Consider the following 17,598-nt stretch of genomic DNA (forward strand, 5'->3'; position numbering starts at 1 on the left):
TTTAACAGCCTCATCTCCACACTTCCATATACAACCAGTTAGGGAAGAACAGACAATGACCAGGAGCTTCTGGTGATTGTCTGGTCAGGGAGGGTGAAGGAAAAAGAGGATGGTATCCACTAGCAGCATAAGCCTTTTTGCCTCAGGCCAATATGACTTAAAGCTTATGTAAGCTACCAGTGTACTTTTTCTAGAGTGTATATATAATTAATTTCTTTTTCTTACCTAATCTTTCATTAAAAGTGCTCAGAAGGCCTTACTCATCAATTGCTAGGGGGTAAAATGGTGATAAAGGGTGATTATTTAACTAAAGGAGGAAAAACTGAGGTTTCAACAGGCACATGAATTTACTCTTTATAATGCGTCACCACTAGAATAAGATTAAGTGTCCAAAGTACAAAAGGACTCCTGTGTTCACATGACCTGAAGTTTGTTCATGTCCCTGCCCTTGTTTACTTCTCAAAAAGACAGGGCCTATGCCCATTCCTGGGACATTGGTGATCCACTGGTAGAATTCTCACCTCCCATGTGGAAAACCAGGGTTTGATACCCGGCCAGTGCCCGTGCTCAGCTACCACCCCTCTTTCAGTGGAGGCTTGCATGTTGCTATGATGTTGAACAGGTTTCAGCAGAGCTTCCAGACTAAGATGGAATAGGAAGAAGGGCCTGGTGGTCTGCTTCCAAAAATCAGCCGATGAAAACCCTGTGGTTCACAATGGTCTGATCTACAACCAGTCATAGGGATTGTGCAAGACCTGGCAGCAGTTCATTCCATTGTGCATGGGGTCATCATGAGTTGGTGGCGCTAACAACAGCTGGATGGCAGCTGACAACAACTACAATTTCCATACCCATCCCCATCCTCACTCATTCCTATGTAATGCCAGTACTCAAAGATTTTAGCCCATCTAAATTTGCCTTGATGTATTTCTTTCGAAAGAATTGTAAAACAGTTTTTAAAGACGAGACTTACTGGCCTGTCAGAGACTGAGAAACCCCAAGAGTATGGCCCACGTACACCCTTTTAGCTCAGAAATGAAGTCACTTCTGAGGTTCACCCTTCAGCCATAATTAGAGAGGCCCATAAAACAAAACGAGACTAAAGGGGCACACCAGCCCAGCGGCAAGGACTGGAAGGCAGGAGTGGACAGGAAAGCTGGTAATAGGAACCCAAGGTGGAGAAGGGGAGAATGTTGACATGTCGTGGCAACATGTTTTGTTGACATGTCGTATCAACATGTTTTGCTGACGTGTCACAAAACCATATGTGTACTAATTCTTTAGTGAGAAATTAGTTTGTCCTGTAAACCTTCATCTAAAGTACAATAATAATTTTTTTTTTTAATGCTGAGAATTGTAGGACTATTTTCTATTTCACCAGCTTAAGCTATCAGAAAAAAGAAAGGCAATTTTGCCCTTTTGTTGGATAGAATGGAAAGGATCTGAGAAAGAAAAGTGGCCAGGCACTGTGCTGGGTCCTTTACGTGTATTATCTATTCAACTAAAATAAAACCAAATGCATATGTACATTTCTGCAGAGAAAAGCAAAAATCCAGGGAGCTTGCCATCTTTGCGTGTTCATTGTTCTGTTAATCAGTAGCTGTTTGTACCTTATCATGGCTTTCACCCTAGATACCTGCCAGTACCTTTTCTATGACATCTTCTTGTCTTTCTCTTTGAAACGTGGCTCTGGTACACTGTCAAACCCAAATTGCATGTTCTTCCCTCTTGTAAACTGCCATGTGGGGTTGGAACCTTGTGTCAAACAACTCTGTGTTTACTTTTCTTTCTTCCTTTGTTGTTGTAAGAAAAACTTATTTGTGCTCTTTTTAAGCTGACAATCATGATATCATGATAACATATTTAGTTTCATCATTTTGGTTAAGTCTAATGAATACAAGTTCCATTTAAATTCTTTTGGTTCTCAGGTTTTATTTTTCAAAAGGTTGTAGTTTCTGCCCACCTCCCTCCTTTCCCTTTTTCCCCAACCCCCTTCTGCAGCCCAGCCCCTTTGTTTTTACTCTTTTACCATTCACAAGACACTGCCCAATCATGTTTGTCTCTTCACGGATTCTGCAGCCAGACTGCCTAAGTTTGTATCCCACCCCCATCATGTCTAAGATGTGCAACCTGAGGCACACACTGCCTCCGTTTCCCCATCCAAGGAAGCTCTTTGGGTTGTTATGAGGATTAAATGAGTCTAGCAGTGTCCGCCCTGTCTCCAGGGTTTCTCCTGCCCAAGTGGACCCTGTACACAGCTGCCGGGTCAGTTTGTTTTGAAAGCCTTTGATTTCTCACCACCTGTGCTTTGGCATCTAGACCCTTCCAAGTTAGTCCACACTGCCCATTCCAGACCTCTCTCTCACTACTCCCAAGCATAAACTCCCACCTTCCAGCTAGCCTGATCTAGTCATCATTCCCTAAAGATACATTTACTTTCTTTACTTTACACCTGGCTCAGCCCATCCCTTTTGCCCAGCATGGACTTTTTCTCAAAAATCTCATTGCCCTTCAAGGTAGCCTTCCTAGCTATCCTAACCAGGAGGAGTTTGGATGTTACCACCAAACTCTGAACTCGTGGATAATCTATACTTGGACGACACTTGTCACAGATAGCCTGGAAATGGAATATCTACACATCTTGTTTCCCCTTCTAGGTCGAAGCCCTGACATGTCAGTGCATGGTAAATATTTATTGAACAAATATGCAATAAAGTTCCTTTTTTGCTTCCTCAGTTTGAACTTGATAGTTTTCTCTATTGCTGAAACAGGAAAGAATTTGCCTTACTTAATCAACACAGTTTCTGAGTGTCTGCTAAGTTGCTGGAGCTAAAAATAGTAATTATAACTACAATTTATTGAGCCCTTGCTATGTGCAAGGAACCATGTTAAATATTTTTCATACATTATTTTGCTTAATACTCATGACAACCTCATGAAGAAGATATTATTATCAGTGTACTATTAAGTAAGCTGTATCTCAGAGAAATTAGTAACTTCCTTAAGGTCACACAGCTCATCAGTGGTGGAACCAGGATTTGAGCTCAAGCTTGTGCTCGTAACAAGACAAATAAGACATGGTTCTATCCCTCAGTTACTCAGTGTACAGAGAAAATATATGCAAGCTAATCCATGCCTTCTTGACCTCATCTTTTAACACTGTGCTTCAGCCACACTGACCTTCCTGCTGTCCCTTCAGTGTGCCAGGCTTGTCCCTTCCTGAGAACCTTTGCACCTGAAACAGTAAAAACACCTGCCTGGAATGCTTTCACTTCTGATCTTCACATGACTGGCATGTCACATCATTCAGATCTCAGCTAGAAAGTCATCTTTTAGATAGGTTCCCTGAAATCCCCAGCTAAACTAGCACTCTCCTATCCTACGCCATCCAGACACTCTCTACTCTGAGTACGATGTGTTTTTTTCCCCTTCTGGGCATTTATGACTGTCTGAATTGATCACATTTACTTGTTCGTGTGTTTATTGTCTGTTTTTCCCTGCTAGAATTTAAAGCCCAGCAGAGTAGGAATTTATTCACCACTGAATCACTAGTATCTAGAACAGGATTTGACACATAGTAGGTGTTTAATAAATATTTACTGTGTGTTGAATGGATGAATTATTGAACCACTGTTTCAGGTTGGGTTTTACAAAAGCATATATTAAAATGGACTTTGGGGTCCAAGACATTTATTAAGTAAGGATCAACATTTGAGAAAGAAAAGGAAAGGAGCAGGATTGGGCAGAGGAAGAAATTGAACGGTTATGTGGACCCAACACAGCCTCAGTCAACCCTATGAAAGTTCTAGAGTGAATATTGCTTCATATGGGCTAAAATGGGGGCCATTATACTTACCTCCCCCCACCACACCTCCTAGTTACTGGATATGAGCTGTTTCGGGAAGGCCATGACCCAGGACAAAGAGGCCTTCTGGAGCTGAGACTGACCCGTAAGGACGTGATGCTGGAGACAGCCTGCTGACTGTACTCTTTCAGGGTTGGGAAGGAAGTCCATCCTTGAAGGGGACTTTGGTTAGTGCATTCTCACATCCATCACACTAATTATAATAAGTACTGTGTATTGCATGCATTACTGTTATTATTAATTTAAGATATAGTCTTCAGAATTAATTTACATCTGAAAGCTAGGACTATTTATACCAGAAATTTTAAAGCAAATCAGTACTTCTTAAATTCTAATCACTCATTGCTTTGAGTCACATATGATAATTAATGACATTTCAATTTTTTTTTTTGTGGCCACAGTTTTGTGATATTATAATTTCTGGAAATATAACAAAAACTTGCCTAGAGTGATCATGTCTATTTTTTAGTAAATGACGTATCTTCAAGATGAGTAATTTTTTAGCCTTTACAAGTTCCAATAAATCAAAGTTTCTTTTCTTTTTTTTTTTAACCTGTAAAGCATTTGTTCAAATTGTTGCCTACTATAAACTTCTTTAATTATGCAAACTTTTAGGCAAAAAAAAAAAAAAAAAAAAACCTTTCTGCATATTGTTTTATATTTCTAATGGTTTATCTTTTTGGTTAAGTCCTCTAGTGTGTTAGAGTAATTGAGTAGTATCACTAATAAATTGTCATGATCGTTGTTATTTTGTATTTTCTGAGGTCTAGAGTTTCCTGATTTTTTGATCCAGTCTTTTTCTTCCTTGGAGAATTCAGTTTCCCTTTGTTCACTTATTTATGTCTCAGCTGTGGGCATTGGAGCTTTGGTTTTTATTGCTTCAATTGCCTGTAGTAATTGACACACTAGACACATTCCAGGTCCAATGTTCCATTTATATATAGACACACACTACTTGATGACTCAAGAAGACTATAATGAATTCCCTTTACTCTGGGGTATCTTTGAGATTCTGGGTTGCTGTGTGGATCTGTTCCCCTTAAACACAGGGCTGGCAGCATTGACTATTGGAAACAACTGACCTTTTATTTCTGCTGCCATTTCATCACCATGGGTGCATCTCAATCTAATTATATGTTGATTTATAATCAACAGAGGCTTCCTCTCATTTAATTTTCTGTTGACTTTTTTTCTCCCTGTTTGGAAACTTCAGGGATTACTGTATCAATTCCAGTTTCACTAAACAGGTCTCCTTTCATGATGGCTTGCTTCTAATGTATTATTTTTCTATTCACTTACTCTGTCAATCCGTGTTATCTGTTGAAAAAAAGAAAACAAAACAAGCTGAGCCACTGGTGGGTTCTATGCTGCCATCTAAAATTTTATGGAAAGAACTATTTATGTTGTTATTGTTGTTATGATTTAGCCCAGTGGACCCATATCTCTGCTATGTAATAAGATGTACTTGGCCTTAAGTGAAAAAAATCTTAACCAGATCCTTCTCTCTGAACTCTGATTTGAGTGCAATGTAAATTCATCAAAAACAGAGAAGCTGCATTTCCTCGGAAATCAGGGCTTTTTCCTGTATTTAGGAGTGGTGAAGTATACATCCAAGAACTTGGAAAAGATACAGCAAAGGCAGACAAACAAAAGACCCCTAAGGCAGGACTTCCTTTTTATTCCCCTGAGCTCTCTTTCCCATTGTCTCAGAGAAGATGGAGCAAATACCCAAACAGAAGCTGCTTCAGAATTGTCTTTTGTTGATAGGCTGCTTGTGTTCAGTGATTCCTCCGGCCCCTAGTGTCTGCTGGACAGTTGGAGGCTTTTTGAAGCCATTGTATTGTTAGAGAATAATTAGGGTGAATGAAGCAGGGGGTAGGGGTTAACAACAATTCTTTGTTGTGAGCAATTGCTCGTCTTGGCATCAGTATTGGTAACAAGGCCAATCTACTGGAAGGAATCGAAACAAAAGATGGAAAGGTTGCGGTTGGTTTGTCTAATCCATCTAGCAAATCCACCCATGCATAACCATTGTGCCCTGTGAGCTCTCTGGAAATGCCTTTGGTCACACTGCATTCCAAGCCACTGGGTGGGTGATCTCTGGACAGTCTTGTACATGGATTTCCTAGAATGCTTCCCATAGCAAAAACGGGGATGCACAGGTGTTGCCTTGGCAATTAATCGGCATACTTCATAAAGAAAATAATCTCCTAGCATTTGAGTAGATGAATGGGAGTAGTATGAAAGGCTCATGATCTTTCCCTGGGAGGGAGGAGTAAGAAAATATCCTAACACAGAATAGCTGAGATGCATCAGCTGACACCAAGACAAAAACACCTACGCAAAACCATGACCTCTGTCCTAATTGTCATTTCCATTCCCCTCCAGGCCAGTCAGGCCCTGCCTGGTTCTGAAGGGTCTGAATCCAACTTGTATTGTGATCTGAAGGAACCCCAGCCTGGGTGGGGTTGAGGAAGCTGGAGTGTGTATAAATGTAGTCCTTCAAAGATAGTGGTTCATTTTGGAAGGCTTTATGTGCTGGATACCTAACTCCCCTCACTGATTTGGGAAACTGAAGCTACTGCTAAATTCTGAGTCAGTAGACTGCCAGCTTTGGATTGATCAGATTCATTTTTTTTTTTTTATGCATTAAGTGAAAGTTTACAGCTCCAGTTAGTTTCTCATATAAATATTTATATACACATTGTTATGTGACCCTAGTTGCTATCTCTTTGTCGGCACACTCCTCCTCTCCACCCCAGATTTTCTGTGTCCATTCAACCAGCTTCTGTCCCTTTCTTCCTTCTCAACTCGCCTCCAGACAGGAGCTGCCCGTTTAGTTTCATGTATCTGCTTGAACTAAGAAGCACACTCTTCACGGGTATCATTTTATGTCTTACAGTCCAGTCTAATCTTTGTCTGAAGAGTTGGCTTCGGGAATGGTTTTAGTTCTGGGTTAACAGAGAGTCCAGGGGCCATGTCTTCTGGGGTTCCTCCAGTCTCAGTCAGACCATTAAGTCTGGTCTTTTTACTAGAATTTGAGTTCTGTACCCTCCTTTTTTCCTCCTCTGTCTGGGACTCTCTGTTGTGTTCCCTGTCAGGGCCGTCATTGGTGGCCGTCATCGGGCACCATCTAGTTCTTCTAGTCTCAGGCTGAAGGAGTCTCTGTTATGTGACCCTTTTGATCAGATTCTTGATGCATTAATAACAGGTGGCATGGCCTCTTACTTGGGGGACTCAGGTTCTTACCTGGAGCGTGTCGTTTATATTTTGTAGCATTGGTGTGATCTGCTACTGCATCATGCTTCTGTGTCCTCCTCCCAAATCAGCTTTCCACTGGGGATTCTCAGGCAGGGAAAGGCCTGCCTCAAGTATTTCATTCAAATTGTACAATAAAAATTACCCAGTACCTTTTTCCTGTTGCTTATCCAGATGACAGAGACACAGAGGCAGTTTGGAAGTGGAGGAAATGTCTCCAAAGAGATTTACGACCTTAGATAAAGCCAGTTGCTGTTGAGTCTGTCCTGACTCATGACGATTCTGTGTATGTCAGGGTATAACTGTGCTCTGTAGGGCTTTTAATGGCTGGTTTTTCAGAAGTAGATTGCTAGGCCTTTCTTCCAAGGTGCCTCTGGGTGGACTTGAACCTCCAATCTTCCTGTTAGCAACTGAGTATGTTAACAGGTTGCACCACCCAGACACATATCTCTAAAAGGTGATTCTTTTTGTCACATACTGAGGAGGGCTGTAATCCCACAGTCTGATTTAGGCCAATGATGACTTACACTTGAGATTCTAAACTAGGACTGTTCCAGACTGATACTAAACTCTGAGCTATGAGGCAGGGGTATGTTCACCTACACGTTATTTTAAAGGCATCTTTGAACTCTCTTGGGTCTGTGTGTGTGAGAAGAGTGGTGGTTGTGAGGGGGTAGGGGTAGGTGGCATGGGACAGCAGTGTGCTTATTTTCAGTGTGTCAGCTGCTCTGGAGAACTGCCAAAGTGAATGCGATACAACAAGCCTTCAGGGTTATTGTAAGTCAAGGAGAGGAAAGGCCCCTCCTTTTTAAAGGCTCTGTGGAATTTAAGCTTAAAGCCTCATGTGTATTTGGTTTGGGGCATATGTGAAATCCCTGAACCTTCCCCAGGAAAATGTTAGCTCCCAGGAACACACGGTGGGCTTTCAATCTGGGCAGAAGTGTGTCTTCAGGGAGAAAAAATAATTCAGCACCTTTCCATTTAGCCTCCTGGCTCTGTTTGGCTCCTAGAGAAAGATTGATGAAAACCCTGATTAGACCTGTCTCGGTGGCCTCCAGCAGATTATTGGAAAGACTTGAAAAAAATCCTTTTGATATAGTGGGTAGAAGTTCCAGCAGATGGGGGAAGGGAAAGGGCTCAATCTTCTGGACTGAAATGTGCCAGGATGTATACAAATGTGCAGGTGTGGAGAATGGGCAAATCTGAACATTTTTACAAGACTGGGCACTGGTATCTGCCTGAGTAAGAGGGGATCTCAAACAGTTACAGCAAAGCTGCTTCCATATGGGAAGAAGAGCTTGTAAACCCTGTGTGGTGGTGATTTCTAAAGCAGAAACCAACAGCTGTGTTTTTTCTAGGCAGGGTTGAATCCTTTATTGGCAGTCATGTTCTAGTTTGATCCCTCTGCAGTGTGACTTTGGTCTGACGTTCACGCCATGAAAATTCCAGGCTGTTTTTGCTGTACTCCCAAGTAATGTTGACATTTGTAGGGAGAGAGAAAATCTGGATGAAAAGAACTCTTTTCTTGGCATTGATAAAAAAAAATATTACTAAAAAGAGCAAAGGGTGTTTTCAGAGCTAAATGGAAGTAAAATCTTCCTTTGCAATTTTGAAAGCCCAGGTAGGTGGCTGGAGTAACCTTTTCTTGCAGCCTGTTTGTTTTAGCCCCAAGTGGTTTCTGAGCAGCTTTAAGACCTTTTGACAGAGAACACAAACACACCTATACTACAGCAGCCATTTCTCCTAAGACTGTTCTTTCTGTCCTATGACTCTCTTATGATTTATACAAACTTTAGGACTTTTCCAAAGAATTTAATTATATCTGGTCTACCATAAGCTTTGGGCTTTCTTTGAATTTCATCATCAAAAGCAGAAGAACCACTTTTCATCACAACTGGAAGGAGAAGTTATTTAGTTTACCTCTTATATTTTGCACATTTGGAAACTGAAATCGAGAGGGGCTAAGTAACTTGCCCGAAGTCATACATCTAAGTTAGTGGTGGAACAGAAATGAAAAACTAAACTTTGTGATACCTGGTTTATAATCAACAATGTAAGCTCTGCCCACAAGAAGGAAAGTTGAGTTCACAGTCTCTTTAAGAACTTGGAGAATGTATCAATTTTAATTTAGAAACAGCTAATCAGGATAACCTTATTATTCTCAATGTAACGTAATTTTAAGGAGAAATATTTGGAATAACCTGATTTTAAGCTATAAAGCTAATTCATATGTTGCATGACATATTTGAACATTTTTTTTTATGTAATACTTCTTTTAACCATAAACGCACTAATTTGAAAATGAACACTAGCACTCTAGGACAAATTTGATATACAGGCCTTTACACAGAGGGCCACATACCCACATATAAACCAGAGAAAGGAATGATATAGTAGAGAAGGGTGATTGTTTTTATGGTGTTGTATAGCGCTTTATAGAAGCCCTGGTGGCGCAATGGCTAAGTGCTCAACTACTAACCAGTTGAAAGGCTGGCAGGAGAAAGATGTGGCACTCTGCTTCTATAGAGATTGCAGCCTTGGAAACCCTGCGGGGCAGTCCTACTGTGTTCTTTAGGGTTGCTGCGAGTCAGAATTGACTCAATGGCAGTCAGTATAGTGCTTTATATTTACAAAATGCCCTCACATACATTATCTAATTGATCTTCATTGCAGTTTTGTGAAGGTAGGGAGAGTGGATGTAAGAACAACTGTTTTCCAGAAAACAAAATTGAGGCTCAGACATACTGAACAACTTACCCAACCCAACTATGAAGTTACTGAATTGGGACTCAAATCCAGACGTTCATTCCAAGGCCAGAGCTCACAACATTACCTCCTGATGAAATAGTACAGAAGTGATAGTGCCTTATAAAGCAATCTCTGTTTTCTGTGTAGTGTTTACTTTTTCCTCTCTCCTCCAGGACAGAAACTGCAATGGTGACACTTTCCCTTCCCATTTCCTGGGGGTTTCACTTCCTGGTTTCTGTTATTGAATTCGTGGTATTTACCTTACACGAAATGAATAGTCCTTTTAAAACTCATTGAAATGTTTTTTCAGGTTGTATTCTCTTCTCTTTCATAGTCTAATATTTACGGCTTTCCCCTCACACGAGGACTGTTGTAATTGTTGGTGATACCTTTCCAGGCCAGTTAATGAAGGATATTTGTTTTTAGAAGAAAAGAAATGCCATTTAGCCAAAGTTCATGATTCTCTTTTAACTGTTCTGAATATGGCCTGTAGTTTTAAAGATGTGATATTTGTTTTCGTGTATAACACTAGGTGGCAGAATAACTACACCACAAAACAAGATATCCTTTGTTTTTCACTCTCAGAGAGCAGGGTCTCGAATGGTGAGGCACAAACCATCTGTGGCTACATGAGATTGGACCAAGCAACCTGGCCAATATTTTCTTGACAGGGAACTGGCTGCAACGATTCTAGAACATATGCTTCCAAGATAGTCTTCAGGTTTCTTTCTGTCTATTCCCCCCCATCCCCCACCTTGCACCCCCACCTCCCCTGCATTTAAATTTTTCTACTCCATTGCTTCTGGGTAGGAGAGGGCATACATGGCCTGCAGGCAGCTGCTTTGAAATGGCAGATTGGGATGGATGGGCCCAATGGCACTGACACTCTTACTTTTGCGTGCCAGTGGGTCATGGAGGGTATGGGGATGAGACACCTGAGCCATTGCCTTGAGTGGTGCCATCTGCTCTGGCAGAGGGGTAGCAGTGGCTGAGCTGGGTCAGCTTGAAGATACCCCCTCGCTAGCTCAGGTGTATAACCAGTTGCTGTTGATTCGATTCCGACTCATGGTGACCCCATGTGTGTCAGAGTAGAGCTGTGCACCACAGGGTTTCCAATGGCTGATTTTTCAGAAGTAGATTGCCAGGCCTGTCTTCTGAGCATGGTAACCCTTTGCACCTCCCAGGGACTCCAACTCAGGCATACAGTTTTTAAAGTGCAGCTTGATTGCGCTTCAGCTCTTTACAGGTTTGGAAATACTGCTGCCTGGTCTGTGTGTCTCAGTACTCTTAACATGTCTGCTACCCTGGAAACCTCACATGCCATGAAACACACTAAGCTAAATAAAGCTTCAGTGCCAGCGTCATCCTTCCGTGTTCTGAAAAGTACGAACTTGGAGTACAGAAATAATTCTTTGGATTTTTGTTGGGGGAAAAAAAAAGAATAACATTAAAACAAGACAATATGTACCAACTGGTAATAATACCCTGAGCATACTCTAAAGAACTCCAATAAAACCAAGTCTGAATGTATAAAACTGATCAAACAAAAGAATTTTATTTTAATTACAAAAGCATTCTTTACAGCTGGAACCACAATCGGATTTCATTAAATAGTGAGTTCCTGATGTGAATTGTAAATGATTCTATTACAAAAATGAAAAAAAAAAAAAATTAATCTCTACTTTTCAGGAACCCACTTGTTGCATAAATCAACAACCAGACTGTAGTTTTGCAAACCACACACAGACACTCACATACACACCCTATACAACCTTCCATCTAAGGATCCCTAAGTATTTTTTGTTATTAGCTGGGACCCTGGTAATATCCTAATTTTGCAGACAGGGCACTGGTGACACAAAGGGGCCTTGTTGAAGTGACCAAGATGAGTCACAGTGATTGGGATAAGCCTCTAGGTTAGGGATATAGGAGGTTTGTTTGCTTGTTTGTTTGTTTGTCTGCCAGAGCTGCCAGATTCTTTCATAAAGAATAAAGTATATATGACTTTTGAGTTCACCTCAAACAACGTATTTAAATCAGACCAGGCTATCCATCGTAGACCACCACCAGAGTGATGCTTTGAAGCTAGGAGAGGGTTGTGAGACTTTCTTGTTTGTTAAGAATGAAATGTCATAAAAATTCCAAAGCAGGGCTCACATTTCTAGGGGGAGGGGGCCTCTTTATTGTTTCCTCTAATAGCTGCTTTAGTGAATAAATGTGTTGTACAGAATAACCCTGGATGCAGTCTCTGAACGGCGGCCTCGCTTTCCTTCCTTTTTTGTATCTAGCATTCATTGCAGGTTATTTATTTGTGATATTTTTGCTGTTTGTCACTCTTCTACTGTCTTTCTCCATTCCCACCTCTGCCATTGGTCATGTCTTTATTTTCATGCCCCTCTAATTAATTGGTACCTTCTGCTCTTAGGACTACAGCAAGTATGCCTGTGCATTTTCATGTGGATCGTTGCTATGCAGGCCATCTTTTATGTTTCTGGAATAGAATGATGGTAAAAAATGAGTCATAGCTTGTTTCTCAGTCAAGAAGCTTAATTTTCTCACTATAACGCTCAAGGAATAGAACTATATAGTTTACTTTTTAGGGAAAACAACCCAAATTTAGTCCATTCTTTTAATTTTTGTTGTCCAGCTCATGGTGACCTTATATATTACAGAACGAAACAGTGCCTGGCCCTGCCCCATCTTTGTAATCATTGGTGTTTGAGTTCACATTTGTGTCTTTTGTGTAGTCCCTTCCGACCTATAGGTCTCATCTTCCAGCACAATTTCAGACGATATTCTGTTGTGACCCATAGGGTCATTTTCGGAATTACGTCACTAGATTTTCTTCCTAGTCTGTCGTAGTCTGGAAGCTCCAGCGAAACCTGTCCACTGTGGGTGACCCTGCTGGTATTTGAAATGCCTGTGGCATAACTTCCAGCCTCATAGCAACATGCAAGCCTCTACACCATGACACACTGACAGACAAGTGGTGAATTCTTTTAATTAGATGTTTTCAAATATTCAAGAATTCCTTGGATTTGTATTTCTAAAATGAACAACACGATGGTAATGATTGTATTGTTTTTATCTATAGGGAGAAAAAGCATACCTAAAATAGGCAAAACCAAACCAAAAACCAGACTCACTGCCGTCAAGTCAATTCCAACTCATAGTGACCCTATAGGACAGAGTAGAATTGCCCCATAGGGTTTCCAAGAAGCGACTGATGGATTCGAACTGGCGACCTTTTGGTTAGCAGCTAAACGTTTAACCACTGTGCCACTAGGGTTCCAAAAATAGGCAAAGTTCTCCCCAAATTCTTTGGGAACAGACCTTTTGGGTATTCCTTAGGCCTGTTCACAGTCCTGGGCCAACCAGCATTAAATCACTGAGGGCCTTACTTAAAAAAAAAAAAAAACCTGTTGCCATCCAGTCGATTCCGACTCGTAGTGACACTATAGTACAGAGTAGAACTGCCCCGTAGAGTTTCCAAGGAGCAGCTGGTGAATTCCACCTGCTGACCTTTTGGTTAGCAGCCGTAGCTCTTAACCACTATGCCACCAGGGTTTCTGAGGGCCTCATACTGACATCTAAATGATAGCTCAAAGCCAGAGACCTGAGGCTGGAGTCTAACAGTAAGAGCAACAAGAGAGTGAAGTCCAGGAGAGGGGGCCATTCCTAGGTAAGGACAAAAAACATCGGCAACACAGGATGCAGAGGTGGCCCCAGTGTAGTCCGGTGTTGCAGCAAGAGGTTAGCAGAAGTTCCAGCAACTCCACCTTCATGGACACAAGCTATATATATCTCTTAGCAGTGGTCTCAGCATAAAAAAGCCAACTAATGACCTTGAGTGTCAGTTTATTGAGCTCTCCAGTACAGCCTCATAACATATTAATTGAGAGGAAAATGCTACCAGAGAAAGGAAAGATGCTGAACAAAACAACTTTGTCTTTGACTACTTGTCAGGGCCCTGCTGTTTGGAGTCATTGACTAGTCCTTCATTCTCATATGACAGGCCTGGAGAAAAAGAAGTGATTCATCTTCTTCTATTGCACCTTTCAAGGAGGGATTTAAAAAAAAAAAAAACAGATTTTGTTTATGGACTTAACATCACTGACAATGGCCAGTGGGCTCAGACTCTTTGTAAGGTATAATTTACTAATGTGCTCCTCCCTCCTAAGTCCGTGCACATCGAGGAGCCCCGTCCCATTAAAATTCCTTCTTAAAAGCATAAGGTGAAAGAGCCAAGCATGTGTTGTTTATTTAGAGGGGAGTGTGGCTACAGAAAGGAAGAGGTCCCAGTCCTTTTTCTATTTTAAATGCTGGTAAATAGCTTGAAACCTGTTAAAGCTTTTGAAAGAATGTGAAGGAGTTGTCATTTTGACTCTCATGATGAGGAGAACAAAATAAAGGAAATAATTTTGAAAAAAGAGACTTTCCCATGATGGACTCTGTTCTCTGAAGTGCCCTGCAAGCATCACATGTGTTCCTCTCGGCAGACAAGCTAACTAACATTTTCTCCATGTCTGCTGGGTTCGATATCTTTGCTCATAGCCCTGCTGAATTTTTCAGATTTTAGTGTTTTACTTTTCCAGCTCAGTCCTTACAAAAGTGTGAAAAACTGTTTTTGACAGTAAAAGAGAACAGTGCTGTTTAAAGATGATATGCTAATACGTTGCATTAAAAGTCTCTGTTTTCTAAAGTTCTAGGAAAAGCACAAAGTGTCTGTTATGACTGAACACAGTGTTCGCTCAGCCATATCATCTCAGTCATCCACGTAAGGATTGACATGCTGTCGTTTGGGGAAGGGTTCGTAACCTGTAAGGCGCAGGAAGGAACTGTTTTTTACTGAGAATTTAAAAGGAGTGTCTCTCACAGCCAACAGCCTTCCTCTTTGAACCTCTTATTTCTAAAGGTTCTTCTACAGCTCCCACAAAAGAGGAGATCAAATTCCCTTTTTAATACTACAGCTTGCAGGAATTGAGTATGCCTATCTATAGCCAGGCAGCTAAAACTTGAAATCAGCAAGACGGTGATATTTTTAAATTGCATTTTAGCTATAAAAATTTTGAGCTTTAGAGAATGATTCCAATACCAGTTGTCAGTTCAACTCATGGCGACCTTGATGTATGTCAGAATAGAACTCTTCTCCATAGGATTTTCAATGGCTGATTTTTCGAAAGTAAGATATCCAGGCCTTTCTTCTGAAGTATCTCTGGGCAGGCTCAAACCACCAACCTTTTGGTTAGCAGCTGAGCACATTCACTTTTGCACTACCCAGGGACTCCTTAGAGATTGATTAGACCCTGATTGTTCTGAAAATATTCTATACAGGGACCCAAATATAGGTCTTCTCTATTATTTATCCCAAGTACCTGGAAAATTATGTGAATAGGGGAGGAGGAAGTAGGAGCCATCTAATTAAAATCTAGCTTGGATATGTATTTTTGAATTTACATTTAAATATAATCCTATCTTATGATTTGGAAATTTAATATACTCCCCCAGGCCTTGAATCTCTTTTCCTGCTTGTCCTTCACCACTCCTTCCATCACACACACACAGACACACATATCTTCTTTTGCCAATCTCTGTCCATGACCATTTTCTTTCATGATTTTTCTAATTATATAAATATCAGTAGCTTTAGAAATAAATTTAAATAATGGAGAAATGTGCAGTATTTTTAATAAGGTCATACTTAAACTATTGTGCTACTTTATGTAGCCACATTGCAGAAAAAAATATACTTCATTGCTTTATAACAACTGCCAAGTAATTCATATTGAATACATACATACATATTACGTATATTTTTAACCCATTTGTTATTGATGAAAATTTAGGCGGCTTTCAGTTTTCACTATTTCAAGCAATGCTGCAATGTTATATTGTTTTTTCATATTAAAAAGAATGTTCCTCATTATAAATTTGATCAAATCTTTATTTGAAAAGGCAGAAAATTATAAAGAAAATAGAAATCAGTTATTTCTTTCCAGAATTTTTTCAGTGTATTTGTGTGAATGTTTACAAAGTTGACACCATGCTATATACAGTTTTGATCCCCCTTTTTTTTTCCTTACTTAATAATATACTTTAGATATTTTCTCGTGTCCTTAAATCTTCTTTGAACAAATTTTTATACAAGTATTTTCTCTTTTGTGAGTTGTCCACTTAAGTCTTTTGTTTTTTTTTCTATTGGAATGTCAATGTATTTGTGTGCGTGTGTGTGTGTAGATATATATAATATTACATTATATATGTTTTTTATTCCTAGGATAATGTATTTTGTTATTGTTGGGTGCCATCAAGTCGATCCTGACTCACAGTGATCCCATGTGACAGAATAGAACTTCCCCATAGGATTTTCTGGGCTGTAATTTTTATGGAAGCAAATCTCCATGTCTTCCCCCTGCAGAGCTGCTGAGTAGGTTTGAACCACCAACTTAGCACTTCAACCATTGTGCCAACAGGGCTCCTTTATTGATTTGTGGGAACTCTTTATATAGTAAGGGTATTTTTGCCTCTCATATTTGTTTCAATTATTTTTCCCAGTTTTTCATTTGCCATTTATTATCCTTTTAATTTTGTTTAAGGAATCATTGATATAAAAAAAATTTTAAATTTTGAGGTAATTAAATATATCGCTATTTTCTTTCATAATTTCATTTAGGCTTAAAGGGCTTTAAAAGAAGTTGATTTCATTATAATAATAACAATAGACTAATTATTAGCTAGCATTTCAAATGTTTTATATGTATAAACTTATATGTATCACTGTTTCACCAATAAGGAAATTAAGGAACCAAGGGTTATATAGATAGAAGTGGCATAAATGAGATTCAACCCCAGGCAGCCTGGCTTGTGAGCCCACACTCTTAACTACTACATTTATTGCCATTTGTTTTACTGGTATATTATGCTAAATCCTACTCTGTCTCAACAATCACTAAAAACAAAGAAGAGAAATACTTATGTTTTGTTTTCATTTTTAAATAGTTTAATTTGTCCATTCAGTTTTTTATTAATTAAAACAAATTTAATTCTAATTTGCTTGGATTTTACTTTGATGTATGGTGTGAGGTGAGGATTATATTTAATTTTTTTCAATTAGTCAATGTCCCCAATATATAGTGCTTCTTTAGGAATTTGGAAAGGCTTTCCTTCTCCAAGAAGCCTTTATAATTAGTGCCACTTCATGTTAGTTTTTTCTTCAATTATATTTTCTCAGAGTTCTTGGTTTCCTCAGCACCTTTTGTCTGCATAATTTCACAGAATTTTATATTTCTTCTAGATTAAAAGTCCTGTAAAATAAGACGAACTATTTCTTCCAGTTGTTTTTTTATTATTTAGAACATCTAGATAGAGTTCTTAACCTAGGATCAATGGGCCTCCCCATCTCCACACCAAGCGGTCTGTGGATGGAAGTCAGGGAGTTCATCACCTTGGATGAGAAAAAATTACATGTCCATTTTCGCTAGCCTTTAGATGAAATTTAGCATTTGCTTCAATTTTGAATGTAGGCAACAAACTGCAATAATATTAGCAGCACCTGTGACTTTAATCTTATGTTGTTGTTGTTGTTTTAGGTGCTGTCAAGTCAGTTCCGACTCATAGAGACCCTGTGTACAACAGAATGAAACACTGCCCAGTCCGCCATCCTCACAACCTTTGCCATGTTTGATCCCATTACTGCACCCACTGCATCAAATCACCTCATTGAGGGT

The 17,598-nt window shown here is 39.8% G+C and overlaps 1 protein-coding gene across 6 annotated transcripts in view; it reads left to right on the forward strand.

Annotated features, from left to right (window-relative positions):
• RAD51B (RAD51 paralog B) overlaps positions 1-17,598 on the forward strand; it is a 717,077-nt gene that overhangs the window by 442,552 nt on the left and 256,927 nt on the right. The gene's annotated exons all lie outside the window — the stretch shown is intronic.

This window comes from Loxodonta africana, chromosome 10 (genome assembly GCF_030014295.1).
Source record: "Loxodonta africana isolate mLoxAfr1 chromosome 10, mLoxAfr1.hap2, whole genome shotgun sequence".
Lineage (NCBI taxonomy): Eukaryota > Metazoa > Chordata > Mammalia > Proboscidea > Elephantidae > Loxodonta > Loxodonta africana.